The sequence below is a fragment of the Ipomoea triloba genome, chromosome 1 (genome assembly GCF_003576645.1).
Source record: "Ipomoea triloba cultivar NCNSP0323 chromosome 1, ASM357664v1".
NCBI lineage: Eukaryota > Viridiplantae > Streptophyta > Magnoliopsida > Solanales > Convolvulaceae > Ipomoea > Ipomoea triloba.
This window is the reverse complement of record NC_044916.1, coordinates 12862931-12870322: the sequence shown is the minus strand read 5'-3', so window position 1 is coordinate 12870322 and position 7392 is coordinate 12862931. Positions and strand designations below refer to the sequence as shown.

General features: G+C 36.6%; 1 long non-coding RNA gene across 1 annotated transcript; it reads right to left on the bottom strand.

Annotated features, from left to right (window-relative positions):
• Window positions 1-817: 817 nt before the first annotated feature.
• LOC116015317 lies at window positions 818-3984 on the bottom strand. The gene is made up of 3 exons (XR_004097601.1): window positions 3596-3984; window positions 2495-2567; window positions 818-1115 (listed from the first exon to the last, which is right to left on the bottom strand). It is a non-coding gene; the product is annotated as an uncharacterized LOC116015317 (long non-coding RNA).
• Between the last annotated feature and the right edge of the window lie 3408 nt (window positions 3985-7392).

Below are 7392 nucleotides of genomic sequence, written 5' to 3'. Positions count from 1 at the left end.
AGCGGCCTCTCACGAGTCCAACTCATCTACATCTCCACCCTCCATCCGAAAGGATGAGGTCCCGAGAGGAGTGGTAGGCAAGGCGTTCGATAAAATGTCTCAACCGAATGAGGATTGAGAGTCCAAGTGTGACGTCACTTAGTACTGATACCGTGACTCCCGAGTTCATTCCCGAAACTTATTTCCGCATTCCCTTTGGATAATCAATTGTTTGGACTAACTAAGTCGCACATCCCCTTGTCCCTTTTCAATTTGTTTTGTACCCTTTAAATCCATGCTTATTATTCTCTTGTTCTTAGCTAGTTCTTGCAACTCTTACCTCTTAACAGCCTAAATGCCACACTAATTCGCTCCAACTTGTCATCCTTGAGAGACACGACACTCGGAGAGTCTTGACTCTTCGTTTTAACACCTTCCATACCACATTCACTCACACTAAAACTCACAACATCAAAATGGCGCCGTTGCCGGGGATGACAAACGGTTCTTGAATTGTGCTGACATTTTTGAAGTAGGTTTTTAAGAGTTCTTGAATTGCTTTCTTTTTGTTTGTTTTATTTTCTTATTTTTGGATACTTGATTGAAAAAAGTGAGCATAATTATCTTGAATATCTTGTTGCTCACTTGCAACTACTTTTAGTTGCAAAGAATTGTTGTTGGCTAAGCTTTGTGCAGGAAATTTTTGTTGAAAATCACTTGAAAGCTTGCCAATGTGTGCTCATATGAATCCCCATGGTTATCCACACCATGGAGGACAATCTTGGAGAGATTCTCCACCCCAACCATATCCTTATTACTCCCATTGTAACACCCCCAATTTCTAATACAGAGTTAAACATAAATAAACAATAATTCTTGCTAACCATTCGGAAAATAAATGCGAAAGCGAAACTAAAACTTAAACTATGGGGTGCTATGCCACGCTTGGGCTAGAATCTAAACCCAAACGCACAGGCTACAAGGATTTCTATCTACAAATTTAATTACAACCAATCCTTCATTCTAAACCACATCTAACTACAACATCAATTCAATTCTAACTATACAGGTTATACCATAACCAAAGCTCGGGTACAAGTTCTACGCCACGCTCTCACTAGCCACAAGTCCAAGTCCTGAAAACAGTTAAGGTTTGGGAAAACAAGAGGTAAAAGGATTAGCACAAAAATGCTAAGTAAGCTCTACCCCGCCCTGTAAAGTAAGTACATATATATACTTTTGAAAATAGCTATACTTTGTAAATATGTTTTGGAACCGTTCAGTAAAAGAGTTTGACTCATATCAAAGGTACGAAGTAAAGATACTTCCCAAAATAGTTTTCCATACATTACTTAAGTATTTAAAGATAACACACACACTACTCAAAGTACCAATAGGTTCATATAAGTAATAATACTTATTATAATACCTCTCGATCACCACTCATTTCAAAACATAACATTCCCAAAGATCATTTGTAAGATGTACATATAATATAAGCATGGAGGAATTCAATTCCAGCTTTACTCAAGAATATCATAATATAGATAGGGAGGAATTCATAATCATAAAACATAGCTCATCATATAAGCATTTCCAGTATAGATATTCTCAAAGTCATTCTCAAATATCAATGGGTAGTTCAACTCTCATTCTCAAGTATCAATATAGCATAATAATACATAAGTGGAGGTATTTAACAATTCTTAATTCATAGTAAATCATCAAGTAAAACATAAGTATGAAGGTACTCAAATCACCAATAGGAGGATAGGAGCGGAGCTTGCCTCCACTACCGAACCTTCACACCCATACAATGTAAATGGAAACAGGAACTAGAAACCTATGCGCGCACACCCCGGGGATTCCAAGCCCCAAAAGTAGTTACTAGCCCTAGTAACCCAGGATTTTTACTACCAGGTTACCCACCCAATCAATAACCAATAGGACCGTAGCCCTAAGTGCTCACAATAATCTGGACGCAGCCCAAGATTCTCGTAACCTCCAATAATAAAAATATAGATAACCTCCATATAGATTATAACATAAGTATATTCTTCAAAGTAGGTACATTATTATATAATTCCTCCAAGATAGTAATATTCTTTCAAAATAGTTTTCGTAGATATTTTCCATTGCCCGCAGGCTATTCAAGTACACTTCCCAAAACAAGATAGAGTATATATATAATATATACATTTCCAAAATAGGGTTTACATCAAACATAGGATTTCTCCTCCAATCATAATATAGTTTATATCTCTCGCAATAAATATAGTTTATACCTTCCAAAAGCCATATAGTTTCATACTCAAATAATTTAACATAATGTCCTCACTATATAACCATACACATATTCATACTTTGTAAATCATAAGGTGACACCGAAATATATTCATTCGCTATTTATCACACTTTTAAACTCAAACACATTTCCAAAATAATTTAAGGACACAAATTAGATAAATAGCACATTTGATAGGGAAAGGTAGTTTTGACGAACATAGAAACTTACCTCAAAGCTAAACTCCAAAAGCAAGCATCCAATCTAAGACTCAACTTTTAAGTTAGTCACTTCAACGGGAAACCTGCGAGTCAATCCAAACTTTATTCCATCATCAATCCAATACAACATCATTATCATTCTTACTAACTTAACAACCTCATACTTATCCCAATTCCATCTCCTTTTGATAGCAAGCCCTTCTTCACTATCCATCCATTAATCCAATTATTTCCTCATTATCAACACACTAATCATCATCAATCCTAATACTCAATCATAATGCATCACCAACCATAATCTTGGTATTAAAGACCCTTAAACCAATAGTACCTTGTTAATAGTCCATCATCACTTCAAGTGACTCATAATCTTTCCTTAATCATCATTAATAATAAGTATTCAATATATCAATATCATTAGTCTTAGTCTCCACCATTATCCACTAATCGTTATTAACTTACTAATTAAATCACTCATATTCATCATTTAACTATAATAACATCATCATCATTATCATCCATCATCCATTACCTTCATTAGCCAACAAGCATCCTCCTTCCACTTCCACCACCACCGTTTATAATTAAACATCATCTTAATTATTATCAACTAATAATCAAGAATCGTCTTTAATCATCAACATTAACCAATTAATCATTAGCTATAATCATCCATCATTAATATTAATAACCATTCTTAACTAAACACCATCATTAGCTCATTATATTAACATTATGCCATCATCATACCCATATCATCAAACACCATTAAATCAACTTCATTAATGAACCATTTAAGCAATTAGTCACGCCATTACCTTAATAATCCATAATTCTCATCATCATAAGCACATAAGTTTCGCAATCATCATCTATTAACACTAATTAGCATACTTAACCATAATCCATCATCATTAAACACTAATCGCAATTATCATATCATCATCAAGCTTTAACAACATCATCATCATCATATTAAACTCTATCCATAATCACCCATACATCATATCTTAAAAATCCATAATCTTTAGCTCAAATAAACTAATAATCCTTAATTACCTCACTAATAAGCCTTAATTTCCCTCATTAAACTCTTAATTAAAGACATTACCTCCATAATCCTCCTCTAATCCAAAATTAAGCTGCATAAATCCCCAGCCGCCACACGACCTTCGCCGGAGACGTATGCCCGTCACCGCCGACTCACTTGCTGCCCGCCGTAAACAGAAGAGTTGCTGTCCACGCCGGAGGAAAAGACGAAAAACCCAGGTCCGCTGCTGCTCTGCTGTTTCTCGTCTTCGCCGTCGATCAAAAGAGAGAGGAGAGGCCGAGAGCTGCTACACCGGAGGAAGCTTGCCGCCGCCCACTGCCACTGCCACGCCTCCCTGCTGCGCCGCCGGAGCTCCGCTGTCGTCTGCTGATGCTCATCATCCGCGGCTGGGAAAGAGGTCACGATAGAGAGAATCGGGCAAAGAGAGAAACGAGAGGGAGAGATGGATACGAAATACAGGCTTCTGATTTTGACTTAGATATCATATTGCTGGGGTTAGATATTGTCTTAGCAATCATTATTGCATGGACCAATCATTATTGCATGACCATGGTCCGTCTCAGGGTTTGGGCTAAAATAATAGGATTTGAGTCAATTGGGCTCAAGGGAAACTTTTTGGGCTTAGAAAATTTAATCATTTGGACTAAGATTTAGTTTGGCTTCAAACTTAGGCTCAAAACAACATTATAAGGATCACAGGTTCGTCGAGATAAATTTTTGGGTTAAAATTCTGGTAAATAAATTTATTTCCTAAATAGGGCTTTTAAAACCATAAGTAAATATATAAATATTTTGTATCAAATAACTTGAGATAAGGACTTTAAAATATTTTATTTATAAGCTCATTCGTCAAATATAATTAGATTTAGTAACATTTTACTAAAACATTTAATAATAAGAAAATAAGTTCTTTTTGAGAATATTTATATTTAAAATAGTAATGTTTGGAAAATACGGGGTGTTACAGCCATTCTACCTATGTTTATCCTTCACCAACTTATCACTACCCATCTCCAAATTCTTACCCATTTCCACACCATTACTTACCACCTCCAAATTTTTACCCATCTTATATACATAATCATCACCCACCACCATATACACACCCAATTCCACCATATCAAGAAGAAGACTCATTAAGCTCTAAAGAAATATCCCAAAATATAGAGAGTAAGCTTGTACAAATTATGAAACAAATCGACACAAGCTATACTCACAAGCCAAATTCATTCCACAATTTCCACCTAAACACCCACTACCCACCTCCATCCCAAATTCATGAAGGAAACAATACTACACATTTCATTGAAACACCACCTTCTAATCCATATTTTACCCCACCCAATCCTTGTGATTATATCCCTACCGACCAAGGACGAAATTGAGATTCTAAAAGAAAAAATCGAAGCATTCACGAGGATGGCCAAGGAGGACACGAGTAATTTAAAAGCCGAAATCAAGAGCGAATTAAAAGAGGTAGAGATGGAGAGTGAAGATGAAGAGCCGACATATGGTAACGATCTTAATCCTTCTTGCATTAATATTCTTGAAAATCGTTGTGCTCTTATTGAAAACACTTTTGACACTTGTGTGGATGACTCCCCTTTGAAATGCAATAATGATCTATATGCTTGTGATACTACTCATTTTTATTTCCGGGAGGATGATTTCATAGGCTTTGTTATTGATGATTCTATTAATGAGTGTGAGAGTGTTGATTCATTTGATAATGATAATTGTGTTCCTTGTAAGGATGACTCCCTTTGCATTGATATTTCTAATACTTGTGATTATGCTTGCTTTAATTTTCGGGAGGATGATTCCGTAGAAACTTGTGATATATTGATTGATAATTGTAAGGATTCTCTTTTGTTTAAAGATAAATATGATTGTTTTAAATTTTTGAAAGATGAATCATTTGACTTGTTTAGTAATGAGTTGATGAGTGAGGGGGATGATACTTCATTTTACTCTTGTGAGGATGAAGGTGAGTCTATGAGTGTAATTGAGCAGGGAGATGAAGAGATGGAGTGTGAGGAAGAGATGGTGGAATACGAAGAGATTTTCATTTTTGACATAATGGAGAAAGTTGAGTGGGAAAATAAGAAGAGAGAATGTGAGGATGAAATGGTGGAAAACGAAGGGATTTTCACGTTTGATCTAATTGATAGAATTGAGCAGGGTAACGTTACTAAAATTGAAATTGAAATTGAAAATGGGAGTGAGGAGATATGGTACCAACCTTATGCTAAAAATGAAAAGATCTTTTGGGGTGGAAGAGATAAGGAAGAAAAGGAAGTTCACACCATCCTAGATGAATTAAGGAGGGTGTTTGAGTCTAAAATTCTTTCATTAATGCATATTGTTCTTCCTTTATTTGGTTGGGAATTCAAGGATGTCCTACACCTTGGGGCATACCTTGAAGCAAAGGTACATGGGACGCTTGGTAAGGTCTCGAAATCGGTGTGCTTCGAAGGATAGGGCACACCACATCTAGCCAGAGACATTAAACGTGGTGCGCTTGGGAGGCATTCCCAACGTTATCCTTAGATGTTAGAACTTGATTTCTTGTTTACTTTTTCTTTTCCTTCGTTTATTAGCAATTTTCTTTTTAGAATAGCTTTGTTTGAGCTAACATAGCAGGTGATTTTGGTGCTAAGCCATTACGAATTGAGCTAAACCGGATCAAAAGTGGAAGGCAAAAGCCGGGAGACGAAGAAAGTGATCAGCACTGTTGTCCATGTTGCCCACACGCGTGGTGACAACGTGGAACCTTTCCAGTGCTAATCCACATGGACCTACACGCGTGGTGTCCACGTGGATAGGTCCTGACAATTTGTTGAGCATCATGTTCTTTTTCATCCAATTTTTATGAGTCTCCAAGGTTTGGTCGTGCCAAGAATCATCTCCTATCTTGATTTACATATCTTTCTTTCTTTGAGCTTATTGCCATCACTCTTACATATTTGTTCCTCTTCACTGTACAAGCCTAAGCAGACACCCAACTCATTCACCGAAATTGAGTATTTATTGTTGAATATGGTGAATGAGATGGATGGTCGGCTATGGTAGTTTTCCTTCCAAGTCTTCAATGTGGCCACAAGTTCATATACCAAAGGATTATAAGTGTGCCCCCTCCTTGAAAAAACTTCCGACCATTGGGGGTGGGGGGGTGGGGGTAGGGAGTAAAGCAATTGTTGGATCCCCTCTCGGCATTCAAATGAGTCTAGCAAGGGCATGTCAAAATAACAACCTCCCAACACGTTCAAGGTCTTCAAGTGGGCAACATTGACCAACTCTACGGTACTCAAATAGTTTCCAGTTACTGGCAATTGTGTCTTCTCGATCATCCTCCTCCAAATCACCCCCAATCTTCAGGTTCATGGCTTGAGCTAGCCACATCATGCTTTCTCTTCTTTGCGCATTCCTTCCTCCTTGGCATGGTTCCTACAATTCTCACAAACAAATCCATTTTCCATGACTCACAATTATACAATGAAGCACAATATTTCCCAAACTCTCACCGCACTCTCAACAACAAACACAAGACTTGGCTCTCAAATTCACTTCTTTTTCCTCTCTTTTTTTCAAAATTCCCTTCCTTTTTTTTTTCAAAATTTTCTCTTTTTTCAACAATTTCTCACAACATACCTCACAACCATCATGATTAAACCATAACAACCATCATCATATTTAAACAAAGAATTTTCAATCAAATTGCATATTCATGGTCAACTAGTCAACTCTTTCTTCTTCAATGCAACAATGGATTCAAGCAAGTACAAACTATCAAGAATGAATGAATAAGCATGGTAAAAGAGCAAATCTTTTCATCAATAATCATGAAAAACATGCAA